This window comes from Etheostoma cragini, chromosome 12 (assembly GCF_013103735.1).
Source record: "Etheostoma cragini isolate CJK2018 chromosome 12, CSU_Ecrag_1.0, whole genome shotgun sequence".
NCBI lineage: Eukaryota > Metazoa > Chordata > Actinopteri > Perciformes > Percidae > Etheostoma > Etheostoma cragini.
The window spans coordinates 4,779,141-4,793,818 of NC_048418.1; the positions used below are offsets into that span (position 1 = coordinate 4,779,141).

At 38.9% G+C, this 14,678-nt stretch overlaps 1 protein-coding gene and 1 long non-coding RNA gene across 6 annotated transcripts in view; one reads left to right on the top strand and one right to left on the bottom strand.

Annotated features, from left to right (window-relative positions):
* Window positions 1–13,151, bottom strand: part of LOC117954843 — a 19,008-nt gene extending 5,857 nt beyond the window's left edge. The window contains exons 1-4 of the long non-coding RNA XR_004658901.1: window positions 13,142–13,151; window positions 7,833–7,840; window positions 4,602–4,606; window positions 1,152–1,155 (exon numbers count right to left, since the gene is read on the bottom strand). This is a non-coding gene — a long non-coding RNA (uncharacterized LOC117954843). The remainder of the gene's footprint in view (window positions 1–1,151; window positions 1,156–4,601; window positions 4,607–7,832; window positions 7,841–13,141) is intronic.
* The window catches only part of astn1 (astrotactin 1), a 330,603-nt gene that overhangs the window by 16,321 nt on the left and 299,604 nt on the right, over window positions 1–14,678 (top strand). The gene's annotated exons all lie outside the window — the stretch shown is intronic.

Consider the following 14,678-nt stretch of genomic DNA (forward strand, 5'->3'; position numbering starts at 1 on the left):
TGTATCACTGTAGCACTGTATGCTAAAAATACACAATGGAAGCACCACATTTAACCATGGTATATCAGAAGGGACTACCTTACACAGAGCCCAGAAAGCTTATTTCTTTAACTTATTCGTCACACGCACTGGGAACTTTGTTGGTAAAAAAAGCGAAAGGCATGATATATTTCTCTAGCTGTCAGAGGCTTGGAACACATCCAAGTTTCGTGGTGGATGTGGGCACATTTCTATTTCATTATTTCTTCTGCTCTTCTTCTGCTTTCTGCACACCGGTGTCTTTCTCTTTGTTCTCCTCAGGCCTTTGCTGGCTGACCAAGAGTGGGCATCTTTCTGTTGCGCAATGAGAAGTTTGCATCAGCCAGCCAGGTGCTGGTATACTCTGGCAGTGGATGGAAATTTCTCACTCACTCACACTTCACCTCCTCTGGCCACAACAGCCAGTGTGAAAACATCATTTGGATATTAATAATCTCTCTCATGGCTTAATCTAAAGCAATGTTCCTGCAGAGGTAGACAGCAGAGAAAGAGGGTGGACAGAGGAACATAAACAAATTCATGCCATCATTGATGAAGTGGAACTTCACTTCTAAAAAACATTATTTTGTATGTTGGTCGCTTGTAAATACTCTCCAACCCTCTCTTTGCACTGGATGAAGTCCTGAAATCTTTGTTTCATTTCTTTGTTAGAAAGTAGTTCAAATGTGAACTGTTTAAAATAGCTTCCGTGGATAATCCAAACTTTCTGCATGGCTAGATATGACTTGGTATGTAGTGGTTTTACTATGGGTGAACTGAACCTTTAAACAAAGTCACATCATGTGTTTTGGCCCGTCTTGAGCCATCAGGGTGTTCAAACGTGTAAGTGTTTTTTGACTCCTACCTTTTACAGATCAGCAGCAGTGAACTCACTACGACGTACCTAATGCAGTATGTCACCTTCACACACTTTCCTTACGACCAATTGAACCATGTACTGTGTATAAACTCAATTTCTACTATGTGAAATAGCAGAAAATGCCATCTGAATAAGCTGACAGTGCTTTATTCACTATGCAACTGTAAATTGTTTTCCTTTGCACACAGAGGCCAAACTTGAGGAGACAGATCTAATAAAATTAACATAATGGAATATTTAGATTAGGATTTACCCTGCTGATTAAGCATTTTTGCGCACCACCTAAACATAGCGCATGAACCTAAAAACCAGAGAAACTAGACGACCCGGGCGTCAGGTCATTGTCTTCTGCACACATGTGCCGCATGATGATGGGGACAAAAATTCATCATCAGTAGAGGAAGCACAGGCCGTGGAGAGTTGATTTCTCTAAAAAAATAACTAACTGTCGCAATTAAACCTATAAAATGGGATCAGGATCAATAGATAGTGAAATAAAGTGACAGTGTGTTCAATATACTAACAGTTACTAAAGTGTAAGTTACTTATTTTCAAGTATAAAACGGAATGTATGAGTATCTTGGAAACTGATGATCTGATTGGTGACCAACTATATTGTTAGATTGATTTTGATTTTCATATAATGGCAATTAGAGATGTTCCAAAACCAGTATCAGTATTGCCTCTGATAAACCACATAATAAAGCCCTAAAGAAAATCTACGTTAAAGTAGTTTATTTATGTTGTTTTTCTGTTATAACTGACTGTCAAACTGGATAATAAAAGAAAGTTCTGTGGTATTCATTGTTTGTCTTTGTTGATGTTTAACAAAGAGTTTGAGCCAGACTGACCACAAAGATAGAAATCATATTGAATCCATACAGAGATAGTAGTATACAGTTGTTAAAACATAATCCAATAAATGACACACTGGTATAGGCTCGGTACTCTGTATCGGCTGATGTCCTGAGCTCCCACACCAGTAGTAAAACAGAGTGCCATGAAACAGCAACTTCAAACTCAGAATAAGACATTTTATGTACACCCTCTAGACCTTTGTCTGTTTCTGGTCACTCATCCACTGATAGGATAAAAAGAAAATGCTTTAAAAACCTTTCTTATGACGGCCAATTTGTCACTATCCATGCAATACACTTAAGTCTTTTTTTCTTTTCTTTTTTTTTAAAGAAAATATAGAGACACTGTATTTATTTCTTTGCTCATAGGAAAGAAAATCAACCCTGAGTATTTCTATGATAAACTCACTGTTTAGAAATGAATGTCAGGCTCAGATAACAGAAGGGTTCAGCTGCATTGTGCACAAACTATCTGTTAGGAAACAAAAGCCATGCTAACACTACAAGAAAATAAGAAAATACCAATACATATCAGAGGAGCCGTGCCCCACCTTTCTTTTGCACATTGTCACACCCTCTTACAAACACACCCCGTCTCCCCTGATTGTCAGTGCGCGGGGTGAATTAGGGGTAACTCAGGCTGAACTTGCTGTAATCCACACTAAGCCTTAAGGATAATACTACCGCAATTTATTTTCCTATCACCATTAATGCTCATGGAATTCTAAACCCTCCCATGCATAGTATTTGCCACAATTAGAAGCTCTGACTATCTGCGCTGGCAGATTGCTCACGGAATCCATTGGCTCCCATTGTTCTTGAATTAAAACTTAGAGGGTAGAAGGGGATGTATAATAGTTACTGGGGATTCACAATGATGCACATATGCACAGTGGTCTCCTGCACATGGTCTCCTGGGATGTTCAGTGATCCAGGGTCTAAAAACGTTTGGAGAATTCTAGGGATGCTCGATGGACAGGATTTCAGAGATTCTTCCTAAAACTGATCTTTATTACAGTACGGTATTTACTTTTTTTTCATCTAAAAAAACATGATGGTGTTTCCTAACAAGTAAAGAATTACAGCATTGCGTGCAATATCATGTCTCATGTCAGCTATCTGTTTAAGATAATGGAAAACTAAATTGTGGTACAATATCTTCCGACTGTGGCAAATATTTCAGAAGGTTTAGACATTGGCACGATGATAACCGAGTGAAATGCTCCTTGGGATGTTGTGTTTCTGTGGATGTAGTCTTGATAACAGATGTAATGCTTCATGTTCTGTTTTGGGAGATAATGCATTAGTAGAGTTATAATAAATGGGTTCAATTATTTGTTCTGTTGTACCCTTGCACCTTGCACAAGAGATGTAAAAGTGTGGTGTGTTTAAGCGTGTTCCTGAGCAGGAGGTATTTGGCTGTGATGGACTTTGCAGTGAATCTGTGGCTCATTGGTAGAAGGTTAAGTGAACATCTGCTGGTCTCAAAACATATGGTCATTAGGCTTTGTGAATACCAGTGCAGAAGAGGGTAGAGGACATTACTATTTATCTAACATGACCCCATAACATAACCTGTCCAAAGAATTAATAAAAAGGGCCATGAGGAGCTATGCTGATTGCTTCAGCTTTTCAGACAGACATGGCTGTTTCCACATTGATTGGTTTGAGCGTTCCCTTGTATCTACCTCCTGATTCCAATCTCTCTTTCATTTATAGATTCATGTGGATCATTCCCTAACGTGAGCCATCGTTTATTCAATAGGACTTATTATCTGATATCTAACAGGCAGCTTTTTGGAGAAGATGTTAAACACACACACACACACACACACACACACACACACACACACATGTGTGTGGGAGGACCGGGCAGCAGTCAGGTAGATGTGATTGTATTCACAAAGATGTGCCTACATACATACACACATGCACAGTGACAGAGCACAAGACGCATAGCTCTGGTTCAGATCAGCACGTGATTGTTTTTGTCCTCCGTTCACCATCCGTGTTGTCATTGTTTCTGTTAGATTTACAAACCTACTGTTTTCCAATGTGCCATATGTGCTAACAGATGTTATCGTCTTGGCCCAGAGGAGGAAGACAGACGACCTGTCTTCACAACTGAAGCTGAGAAATTGTGTTTATTTTTATTTTTTTTGCGGCACTCACATTTGCATTCTGCACCACACTTTTCACTCCAGCCGCCTGAGCAGTAACTATGGCTTTTTCTCCTTCACCGTCAGGAGGCTTGTTTTCAGGGAGGAAAGACAACATTTCATGTTTTTTTAAGGTAAGCCAACTGTTGGCTGAAGGTCTTAACTGAAGACATACACCTACATTTGTGAAGTATAGAGAAAGCACAGCTCGCCACACAATGTCAACTGAAACACTACTCCAGGCAGCCACGACAGAATTATTTTGAAGGATCAAATTATCAACAAACATAAGAAAGCACTCCTCTGAGTCCCTGCGGAGCGCTATTAATATGCTACAATTTACCAGCATTCTTTCCGGACAATATGCCAACATTGCAATTAAACCACAGCCTGATTTATTTACAAGACCATCACGTTTAATTAATGTGTCTACAATTCAGCAGCCCCAGCACCCCTCAAGAAAAGAAGTGCCGCTTTGCTTAATTACTGCAGAAATTAAATTTTAATAAAGCTAACAGAAGAACTCGACACACAATCAGGAAGCCATTAAGTAGATGAAGGTAATCCAGCAGGACTGGAGTAAAATTAGAAATCAGCTGTGAAACAAAAAGCATTGAGGCCAACAAGGCCAAGCGCTCTGAAATTGACATTTGATTAAAGCTTGGCAAGATGCTAAAGATCCTAAACAGACGCTAAAATTTTTTTTTTTCCAAGAACAATTTCAAACAGGAGATATGTAACTTCGTCTACATATTTATCTTCAGATCTAACAACTATATCTACCGCTTCATTTTCTATTATAAAGCGTGACAACAATATGATCTCGATAAAAGTTGCTGGTCCCGCTGAGAGTATCGCCACTTTGTCTCTTCTTTTTATTACAGTTTTGAAAATGTAACCCATCACAACTAACAATGAAGCATCATCTGCTGTGATCCGTATCATGTGGCTTGTTATACTGCTGCCTGTATGCTGCTCTGTATGTTATACTGTTGCGTATGTGCTGCTGTGTATGTTATACTGCTGTGTGTGTGCTGATTAGGACCTGCCAGGCCTTAGACAAATGAGAATTTATATGTGCATTATAACAAATGGCAGACATAATTAAGATGGATGTGGCGTTACTTTGGTTTGGGCTGCCACAGTAAAACACTCCCGCACAGGAGAAAGCAAATGTTTTGCATGGTAATCATCATTTTAGATGCAAGACAGGCTTTGGCCCCTAGGTTAGCATTTCTACAAGCTCCAAGCCATGGAGGAGATGAATTATTTGTGTGAAAATAAGCAAACAAAACATTTTGTTTTGTTTCTTTATGAGGGCAGTCATAACCTGCTGCATGATGCAAACAAAAATGGAAAAAATCTTTGTAAAAACTCTAGCTGGCAGTGTGTGTTGCTTTAGAAATCACATGAAAGCATTGAAAAGGAGGCTGATTGCTAAAGGCACTATGCCACTGTTGTCTCTCAGCGTTGCCAAACAGTAATTGTGAGTCATTATATGCGAATGTATGGCTCTATAATGACTGCAGTTTCATAATTGCAGCAAATGTCTATGCCTGTCATTGTGGCACTGGCAAAGTTACTTGAATTGTTACATTTTTGATGGTGCTTAACCGACACGTCAGGGAATGAAACATCCTAATTAAGGGACTGCTGTGCAACAGGGCAAGAGATTAATTTCATCTAGATTATGGCATTAATGTGATGACCAAACGTTTTTACCCCTGCTAATGCGGTGCATCTGTACTCACTGTCTTCCAGGAAGGGAATTTGTGAAGGAAGTCAAACATTTGATTGAGTCATAGAAATAACCAAAATCAAAGTTTGGATATTTGCCTTTTTAATTTCCCCATTTTGAGGTCTTCATACTGCACACTGTTTTTGCACATTTCCACAAGGCCACTTTGAACTTAAAAAATAAGGAGTTTTTTTTTTCTAAGGAGTTGTTCTAATTGAAGCATCCTTTTCAGAATAAAGCTGCTGATTGTGGTTTCCTATGTCATCCCTCCCTAATAAGCAAAGATGACACGAGCAGCCTGTCTGGATTCAAATGATTTACAAACATATTAGTCATACTGATCTTGTTTTGAACAACATAATTGCCTGAAATAATGAAATTCTTGCTTGCAGGACCTTACTGTGGGAAGAACAGCTTCCTTGATGAGGTCAGTGAAATATTAAGGTCAGTGAGCAATGCTGGTAGAACAAGTAGGCACAGTTTGAGAAGAAATCAATGCAATCGCTTAGAGTGCAAAGCGTGACAGGGAACTATTGAGGGAGACACGTGCAGGGAGTGAGTCAGACCCAAGCCAATTTAAAATGATTTTCATTTATGATGTAAAAATACTTTGTCAGAAGTAAAGGTCTAGCTTTTGAAACCTTGCTCCAATAAAAGTGATTTCTGGAACGTGCAAGTGAAAAGTCTTTATAAAAAATGAACTTTTAGTTTCAGAGTGTACTTACAATATTGCATTATTATTACAAATGAATCAATACGGAGTCAATAGTTGGTTTGGTAACCTATCCTATGGGCCTACATAGGACAAACTCCTGTTTCTTTTGTTGTGCCTTTTGGTCAGGGGGCGCTGACAGGAACACTAAACTAACATGGTTTGGGTGGGAGATTCTACAATTTCAGCTTTTAAATAAATGTAATGTTTTCTGAGCCTCAGACTTGTATTGTAAATAGAGTTCTACGTAAGCCAGTCTGAGTCAAGTCTCGAGTCCCCGGTATTAAAGTCCAAGTCCAAGTCACCAAAGAAGTGCCGAGTCAAGTCACGAGTACAGAGAATAGTGGCTCAAGTTGGACTCAAATTGTCCATCACTGCCTATTACAGATACAAGTAGTCTTGTAGAAGCGATCAGCGCAGAATAGACGCTCAGCGCCTCATCCCGCTGCTACCGTTTGTAGCGTAGTGTGAAGATACTGCGCTCTCATTGCAAAACATTAAAACAATAGGCAGGCTTATACAAAAAAACACCACTTTGGGGGACACACAAGGCTAGCAGGTAGAATGCACTCAATTGAGTTAATCTAAAAATAAAATGCAGATTTTGGTTGACTCTAGCCCTATGCACTATGTATGTACTGAATAAAATGGTGCTATTGGTATTCTACCTGTTTTGGGCAAGTGAATAAATTCATATTTTAAATTAACAGAATCATAATTTCCTCATGCATGTAATGAAAGTCACTTGATAGGTTTAGTCACAGGTGACAGTTAATGGGCTGGTGTTGTGTTGTTTGGATTTATTGTAGTTATCTATACCACTGAAGTTTTCTGCTAAGAAACTTTATCATTTGTGAGCTAATGCAATTAACTGGAAGAATAGAGGTTTACTCAAGCGAAGGCAAAAGCATAATTTTTTTGTCTATACTCCACCCCCCAACCGCCCCCCCCATGATATGACCTCCATCATATTAGAATTAACTACCACTTTGCATAATACAACACTAAGTAAAGAGAGTTTTGAAAGAATGGAGAAATTAATTTGTAATGCAAATCATGACAGTTTGCTAGATTTATGATTTGTTGAGCCTCTGTATTTGTTCAACTTAGTTTGATTCTCTTATTTATGTTTCATTTCTAAGGTTTTGTCTTTTACTGTGTTGTTCCACATTGTCATTTTTTAAAAATAAATTACTGAGTGGGAGCGAGGGCTGTTGAACCAATGTCAGCATTTGCTCCCACATCTGCCTCATCACAGATGTTCATACCTGAGATCAAAGAGGGTTGCAACTTTGTGCTTTTATTTCTCTAATCTTGCGTTTGTGTAATATTCTTTTTTTAACCACAACACTGCTGGAATTGACTTTGTGCTTCAAGTCTGTTATTGATAATCACTGTCCATTTTCAGACGTGAAAATCAATGTCTGAAACGCAAAGATTTATTTGAATGAGACGTTGAGTTAGGCACATTGTAATCTCATTACAATCTCAATCTGATCCCACTCATCTGAACAGCTGTGAAGTTTAGTAGAGGAAGTCTTGGCCCCAATGTTTGCTGGCTAAATCCCTAAACCCCCAAAATATTGTCCATTGCTTCCAGGTGCTAAATTGTTGTTTGACCGATAGCCGATGGGTCCCGAGATCACTTTGGCTGAATAATTTGAATGAGTCCATTCAATTCTTTTGCTCTTTCTGACATCACCTATCTCTTTGATCCACTTTCTCCAGTAGTCTTTTTTTCAGTCATAGGAATGGCATATCATGTCAGAGCGTCTGGAGTGAGAAGACCAACATAAGCTAGCACCTCCCAGGAGAGTCACAGCCAGTAAATATTAGGTTAATTGCTCAAACACATTAGCACTTGTTCCTCATGCTCGTCATTGACTTCCATTAGCATCAATTAAGATTAGCTTTCTTTTAATTCAACAAGACGAGAGGAGACTGGGTTAGGTTGCTGAGAGGAGTGGAGCCTTCCTTCCTGTCACTCAGCAGAGGCGAGGAGACGTGAACTGGTGAGGCAGCACGAAAAAACCTATTCAAGGACACACTGTGGAGTCATGGAGCTCTCAACACAGTTTAGTAATTTGACTTCATTACATTTGACATACTGCAGTATTCATCAGCTTGAACTTGAAGTGGTTGATACAAGAAAGTGACGGAAATTGTATTTGTATACTACTGTATGTATGTATACTGTGTGTGTGTGTGTGTGTGTGTGTGTGTGTGTGTATAAATATATACATACAGTGTATATATAGCTGTCATCAAAAGAAAAAAAATAGATTTATTGCAAATATGCTTGCTTTATGTAAATGTTTATTATTATTATTGCAATAATCCAAAGAATAACCTTAAAGGAACTGTTTGCTCAAAAAAAGCATAATATGTCAACTCAACTCCATCAAGCAACAACAGATGGGCACATTGTCCTGAATTTAAAATTACTTAGTAATACTAACACAATGTAGTGGCCCACGCTACACTTATACTTTGTACTTCTCACTCTTCTTACGTCTGTTGCAAACTATCCAGTGTGGCCTGCCTTAGGCGAGGGGGGGGAGAGTTCTCTGCATCAGTGTTATGCTTGGCCAGCAAGTGGTATTTGAGACTCGTCATACTCTCTTGGTAACTCAATTCCCATCGACAGTACATGCAAATAACATGAGTTTTGTCACAAGAACCATCTGGAGGGGCTTTGAAACTGAACTTGCCATTCAAAAGACCCTATATCCATTTCTGCTCGAGGAGGTTTGTTTATGCTAGCCAACCACAACGTTACGTCTGCATCGCTTCCTAATTTCCCAAACTATGGAGCGGCCCGAGGCGCAAATTCAGAGAACACGTGTGCATTAATCACGGGCAAAAGAAATTAGTGGTGTTAAAAGGAATTTGCAGGCACTTGGGTAGCTCACCTGGTAGGGCGTGTGTCCACATACAGAGGCTGGGTCCTCGATGCAGCGACCGCGGGTTCAATTCCAACCTGCATGTCATTCTCCCTTTCACATCTAAGCTGTCCTGTCACAAATAAAGGCCTAAAATGCCCCAAAAGGTTATATTTAAAAGGAATTTTCTTTAACTTGTTATTCTTGTGTTAGTTTTGACAGCCCTAATGCATATATTTTTATCTACTATAGTAAAACTGTGTTCTACTGTTGCACAAAAAATACACAATGAGTCTTAAAGGCTGATTCTGATATTTTTGAGCAAGAATTTACGTACTTGAATTTGATATTTATTCTGCCAGTAAAATAAAGGAAAGTGATTTTTGTACTTCTCCAACCAAATTAGATTATTTCACTATCAGAGAAACAGCCTCTGCATATTGGATTTACAGAAAATATGATTTTACAGCTAAATGGATGGCTAAAATGTGAAACGGAGTTTTGGACTTGAGGACTGGTGATTTGTTTTCAGTAAAAAGTGGTTTCACTGAAGAATGAAAACCGTTCATAGACCGTGATAATGTGTGTCCTGTATCCACTAATGCTCTGTACTCAGGCTGGAGCCAAACTTCCCAGATATATAGGTAGGCTCTCAGTAGGCATATTGCCAGAGTAATTATTACAACAACATGACATTAAATTGTTTAATAAGGAGTACATGTAAGTTCTTAAAATATAAAAATATTTGTCTCCAACTCTACCGATCACCATGATATCTCCTCCATCCAGTGTTGTAATATAACAAAGTACAAATACTTTGCTATTGTACTTAAGTAGAATTTTCACGTATCTGTTCTTTACTTTGTTTATATTTCTCAAAACTGTTACATTTCCTCCACTACATTTCCTAAATTAAATGTAAGCTTTTACTCCACTACATTTCCCCTAAGTATCTTAGTTACTCATTATTACAAAATAAAATAAGAAAAAATGTGTTACCCTGGTAACACAGGTTTGGCAAATCATTGCTCCTAAAGTGGCAAGAAAATGCAAACTCCATTCCAGTTGGTGACCTAATCCTGTTTTTTGCTAAGCGGCAAAAATCAAGCCAAAACTAAAGAAGAAGAGGAGGAAGCATACTGGCTGATGGTGTCGTGAAAGCACCTGGTGCATGCTCTGTTGCCATGCAAACAAACAATAACCCCCCCCCCCCCGACAATAGTGGCGGTGAAGACAACGTTACACACTTTTTGGGCTATGCAGTTCATAATTAAAGTTTTTTTTTTACTTTTAAAATATTTTTGATACTCAAGGAACGTAAATATTAGGTAATATACTAAAAGGTAACTTTAACTTCTACCAAAGTAATTTTCTGGGAAGATACATGTACTGTTACTCAAGTATTGCTCTCAAATACTTTATACAAGACTGCCTCCATCTTACTAAACTGTCGTTCAGCAAACCAGATGCTAAAGCTTTGATAAGTACGACGGGCAGAGGACTGGGGACACAGTTTCTTGACTGATGGGATTTAAATGCTTTTTCAAATGAAGGTTATTAACAGAACTTTAGATAATTCCATTCTATGGTCGAGGAAAATCATGTCAAATAAAGTGATCCTGCGCACATTGCTTGAAGGACTAAAATATATTTTAATTTCAGTGAAGTAGATGATTAATGGTTCTTTTGTCATAAGCATCAGTGGTCTTGGCATTTCATCACCCTGAAGCACCTGCGTGGGACTGTTTTTTTAATCCCACAGGCGGTGGATTTCTGACCATCAGCGCCCGCTCCCGCGGTGTGTGTGTGTTCTGCTACCCCCCTTCCAGCAGCTTGTGTGTTGGGTCCCGCACCGCAAACATAAAAGTGACCAATGTCGATTGTCAATGGATTGACCATCGATGTGGTGTTTTCTATATCTGTCGGTAATAATTAGCAAAATTACATTCTAGAGTATAATTACATTCAAAATAAGTTTTTCTGGAGCAATAAAAGGGCAAAGTGACGTATATATTAATTTGACTTGTTTTAGAATATGTTGTTGGCTGTGGTTTGTTTTGCTCAGGTTGTTTTATTTCCTTTGGTTTTACTGTCTTTTAACACACTCTCTAACCAATTCCATGTTAAAGTCCCTGTTGATTGGATGCTTGAGGTTGCCGTGGGAGAAAGGGGCGGTGCCCAGTGACCCAGGAAAGAAGTGAGAGTGAGAGGAATAAGAGGAGTGTTAATACAGCGTTTGGCTGGTGTTTAACCGGACACACAGTGTGTGTGTTTTACTGATTTTCTTATTAGCCGTGAGGGCTATTATTTTGTCTCTTAAAGTAAAGGAGGGTTTCGGGCTTTGACATCAGGGGAATCAGTGATGTACTGTGTACACGATTTTACACATTTTGCCAAGTTTTCATATATATATATATATATATATATATAACACTAATGGTTAAAGTTCATGCTGACAAGACTAGATGATTAGAAAAATTGGCAGATGCCTCCACAACTTGATACATGCATTTGTATTATCTATTGACCCTCTGTGCTGCCAATCACCAAAAGTGCCCAACTTGCAGCAATAATCTTGACCACCCCCAGAATATGTAATCGAATAGATACGGTGTGAGGTGAAACAACTGCTGACTTGGCCTGGTTTACAACACATTCAGCAGCTGGAGCTGCAGCAGCGGCAAAGGCCCATTCCTAACTAGGCGACAGGAGACTGGTGACACAGAGTTGTTTGATTTCAGCGGAATAACAAATAGGAGTGGTTATACAAATTGTGATTAACGGTTTCAAAAGGCTCTTACAATAATCACAATATTCACTTAGAAGGACTTTTAACCTTTAACCATTAAGATGCAAAAAAAATATGTATATATAATATAATATGGTTGTGCTGAACAAGATAACTATAGACTATAGGGAGAATTAGATAACTATATGTTGCTCTGAGGGTTATAAAGTAGCAAAAATACCCTGCCCTGATTAAACAAAATTTGATTTTCACTTTTTCAGATGCCTCATTAAAACTTTTTCTTAGAGTCAAAAAGTGCCCCTTATTAGTATCTCACTCATCTGCTGTTTGTTTATCATAATGACTTGCTGATTAGCACTGTCAACTAATCTGCAATTAGCATTTGCAGATGTATCATAATTGAACGTGTGCTCACACTGCAAAGTGCTGCAAGCATGAAATTACCTTATAGATATCTGCAGCTTCAAACACACAGAGCACGACACACGTTTTGTTTGGAGAATGACAGAATTAAAGCGTTGTTAAAACAGCAAGCAGGTCCAATCTCCTCCATTCTTACCACTGGCTGACACTGCAGTTTCTATTTAAGACAAACAAATGCCATGAACGGTTGTGTATGATATCGTACGAAAAGTTATGCACACTAAATCGTATATCATCAGGTGAAATCGGCTACCGATTGGCTTCTGTGTTTCGCATGGTGCTCCGCATGGTGCTCCGTCAGATAAGCTGTAGTTGGTAGTTCAGTTACCCAAGAACAGTGGATTGTGAGCTGGGTACAGGGCATCACGAGCTGCCCGGCCAATTTGGCAGAGATTAGGGTTACGTTTAGGCAAGAAAAAGTTAGCGTTATGCGACAATGACATTTAAGTTTAGGCATCGAAACGACTAATTAAGTTTAGGAAAATGTTTTTGCTCAAAGTCTTCCTGGGGAAGCAAACTTCTCTCCCTTGCTTAAAAGTCCTGTGTCTTAACAGCCTCCCCGACCCGACCTCCCTAGGTGGCCAGCCTTGTTCTTATACAGCAGCAATCAATGTGGTGCGCACAGCAAAAAAAAACAAAAAACAGTTGAAAATCATGCGGATTTCAGCGCTTATCTATTCGTAGCTTTTCGAACGTATGGTTCATGAGAACATGCAACTTCACACCATACTGTCCTCACAACAAACTCCAAATGAGATCTGGCACTTAAAGTGATCATGCAGTGTGTTGCTTTCATAGTCCATAGCCCCAAAACTGTCAAATGATTGTAGATTATAAAAACAGGAAAGAGTGATCAAATGGATCCACTAACTAATTACCTATGGCGGTTTGAAATTCCATCCATGGATTTTTGGTATCTTTCATCACGATTGCTGGTTAGTTGAAGTGATGTGCTTCAGTCAGTAGATCAACTGCAGTCCAAAAAAGCAATACAGCAGCGATTTGAGGTTTGAAAGCCCACTGAATTGATTTGAAGTGTTTGAATTGATTGTAAACAAGTCGAAAGTCTGTCACTAGCTACCTGCAGACTATGGTTCACACAGCATGAACAACTCTGTACAAGCCCTGTTCACGATGGTCTAAATGCCGAGCTTGTAGAGATGTCGAGCTTTCCATTCTGCAGAGCTAAACAGGAGGTAATTGTTTTCTTGCTTAACATAGTGCTGACATGCTAAGCTGATGTGGTGTAAGCTCGTTATTTTTTCCACTAATTATCACAAAATATCCTCTGCTAAAAGCAGCTCTTAGCTTAGCTTAGTTATAAGAAAAGCAAGGTGCATGTCTAAGAGTAATTGAAAGCTTGTTCGTGCTTAGCTCCTACGCCTGAGAGAAGTTAGAGGAATAAGGGCATTTTCAAACTTATTGCTTATTTTTTCTGATGTGAATGAACAAAAAGAGTGGATTAATTGCTAAACCTTGGTTTGGTTTCTTTGCGCACAGAAAAAAAATTAGAGCAGACTGCAGTCCATTTCTCCTTTCTGGAGGTTAGATGAAATGGCTGGTTGCACAGAGATTTCTGAAGTTCCAAAACACTAGTGATGGCTAAATGTTGTTTCATGAACCATTTTCTTTATTTTACTGAACCACTAGATGGCGGTCCTTTTTTTTTTTTTTTTTTCCAACAAAGGGTGAAAGAAAACAGTGTTGCCATTTCTTGAGCCATTCCTGGGGCGCACCTGCTGTAGCAACCTTGAGTTGCAGTGGAAAGACGAAGGCCACATCCAATGGGAAGCAGGGATCTGTAGTCAAACCTAAAAGTAACATTCAGGAGAGACCTGCAAAGTCTGGAGTTTTGGGCACCTTTTTTCTTTGTCTAGGCCGTGTCTTTGTTAGGGGAAGCCACATGTTTGCAGAGTTTGCTCTTTTTTTAAATAGTCCACATTGTTAGGTTCCAACAATGTTAAATGACCCCATCAATGTGAATATTTGTTCAACTGAAAAACAATATCACTGTATCAACACGAACACACTGGTTGAAGCCAAATACAATATTTTACTTTGTCATGCATTTAATTCATGATGAAGCTTAGACAATATCTATATCTGTAGCTCAAATCTACAGTATCTATTGCCTTACTTGCGATCTATCTCTGCTCCTGTGTATTGATGAATATTTCAGTTTCACATTTACTGACACAACACAAGTGGCCTGTGATTTAGTCACCACAGAAATATTGATCATTCATGAATAGGGCTGGGT